The sequence below is a fragment of the Phacochoerus africanus genome, chromosome 4 (genome assembly GCF_016906955.1).
Source record: "Phacochoerus africanus isolate WHEZ1 chromosome 4, ROS_Pafr_v1, whole genome shotgun sequence".
Taxonomy (NCBI): Eukaryota; Metazoa; Chordata; class Mammalia; order Artiodactyla; family Suidae; genus Phacochoerus; species Phacochoerus africanus.
This window is the reverse complement of record NC_062547.1, coordinates 71,866,137-71,868,614: the sequence shown is the minus strand read 5'-3', so window position 1 is coordinate 71,868,614 and position 2,478 is coordinate 71,866,137.

Genomic DNA, 2,478 nt, shown 5'->3' with positions numbered 1-2,478 from the left:
GTGGCCTTATGTCATCTTTGGGTTCAGGGGGCACCTGGCCCCAGCTTCCTGCTCAGGATGGCTGGGGTCTAAAATAGCCTTGAGCTTGTCACAATGACCTGTGCTCCCCCACTGTTAGTGGCCATCTCAGAAATCACCTGTAGTCCCACTCAGCACAGGCTGTAGACCTGCCATGTGCCAGGGTCTCCAAATGCCACGTGCACCCCCTGGCGATTACAGATGCCCATTCTGGTACCCCTCATTTTCTGAACTAGGTTACCACAGCTCCTGCCCCTCAACTGGTCCTTCTGTGCACAGGTACTCCATGTGTTCTGTGTATTCCTACTGCGTGCACTCCTGAGCCTGGTTCCCAAAGGATGACCCCCTATACACTTGCACATGTACACACACATGGGGCTTGAGAAGCTCCCAGGAAATCGCCTACTGTGTGCTTTGCTGAAGTCACACAGAATGAGCCAGTCCTTACCGTGTGCCGCGACCTGTCCCCAGGGACCCTCTCTCACTGTCTCAGCATGTTGGTTAAGAGCTTAGACTGTACAGTCAAGCTGCCTGGAGGTGAAACCCCAGCCTGGCCACTCAGCGGTGGCCTCAGATGTGTTACTGAACCTCTGAGCGTCAGTCGCTTCTCTTGTGAAATGGGGCTGCTGGAGTATGTGCCTCATCAGGTGTTACTTTCACCAGACTCCAGCCTTACCTGGGCCTCTTGAGTTTTCCAACCAGTGCCCTTGCTGTGGGCTGCAGGCGTGGTGGGGCTCCCAGCCGCTGCCCCTTCCACATGTCAGACCCAGAGTGGGGACATGGCAGAGGGTGGGCTCATTCATGAAATAGCCTCAAAGAATTTTTTTCAGTTCTGTGTTTTATTATGAAATACTCGTATCACAAAATTTATCATTTTGGCCATTTTCAGTGGCGCTAAATATATTCAAGTTGTGCAGCCATCACTACCATCCATCCCTAGAAGTTTCTTACCTTCCCAAACTGATACTCTGTCCCCATTAAACACTATCTCCCCAGCCCTTGGCTCCTACCATCTACTTTCTGCCCCAGGAATTTGCCTTCTCTGGGAACCTCATATGAGTAGAATCATGCGTTATTTGTTCTTTTGTATCTGGCTTATTTCACTCAGCAGCATGTCCTCAGGGGTCATCTATGGAGAATGAGTCAGAATTACCTTCCTTTTAAAAGGCTGCATAATATTCCATTGTATGGCTGGACCACATCACATGTATCCATTCATCCATCAGTGGATACGAGTTGCTTCCGTTTTGGGGCTGTTATGAATCATGCTGCTATGAACCCAGGTATACAAATATCCCTGCTTTCAGTTCCTTTAGGTAGATTCCCAGAAGTGGATTTGCTGGATCATATGGTAATTCTATGTTCAACTCTTTAGCCTTCAGGTATGTTCCCATCCCAAACGTCCAGAGCCCCCACCCTCTCCCCCAGGTGGTCCTTTCAGCTCCCCAAACTCAATGTGGTCAGAACAGAGCCACAGGGCCATCTGTTTGGTGGAATAGAGCCCACCAAACTCTTTTCCACAGTGGCTACACTGCTTTACCTTTCCACCTGATGCATGTGGGTCGTTTTCGAGCAAAGGAGAGAACAGTCTATTTCTGGAAGAAGTGGTTGGATTGGAGAGGGTGGAGGCTGTGGGCCAGTGACCAGGGAGAGATGACGAGGCCTAAATGAGGGTAGTGAACCCAGAGGTGGTGGGGTGGGGTCAGTGCCCAGGAAATGTGTACAAGAAAATTTGGCAGAACAGTGGGACTAAAGCACAGTGGGGAACTTGGGCAGGAGATGCCGAGGAAGATGACGGGACCTTGGTGTGGGTGATGGGGAGAGACCTCTTCTCTGAGATGGGGGTGAGGGGAATGGAGCAGAAGCAGGGGATGTCAATTCTGTGCTCTGTTCTGACCACATTGAGTTTGGGGAGCTGAAAGGACCACCCAGGGGAACGGTGGGGGCTCTGGACGTTTAGGATGGGAACTTAGGAGATTTGGGTGGAAACATATCTGGAGGTTTCAGGACAGCGGTGGAGCCTGGTGCCATGGGGATGGATGAAGTTGTCCAGAGAGGACGTGACCGTCAAAACCAGCCTTGGGGCCCACATGTGTCCTGTCTCTAGAAGGTCCTCTGAAGTCTCCTTCTCACCTTGAAATAGCTCAGGATTTGAACCAGCTGGGGTGGATCCAGCATCCTAATTCTGGTGCCTCTGTGGATCTGGGGGTGTTACTCTTCAGGGGGGATTAGGTTAAGCTGCAGATGGGCTGCAGCTCCAGAGTCCCCAGGTACATTGGTTTGCTGGGGCTGCCGCAACAACCCCAGGCTGAGGGGTTTAAACAAGAGATATTTCTCTTTTTTAAATTAAAAAAATTTTTTTTATTTTTTTTTTTATCTTTTAGAAACACTTTGGTTTCTAATTTCATTTCTAATTCAATATTTCTATCATATACAAAATTAATCTTTTAAAAAAATTTT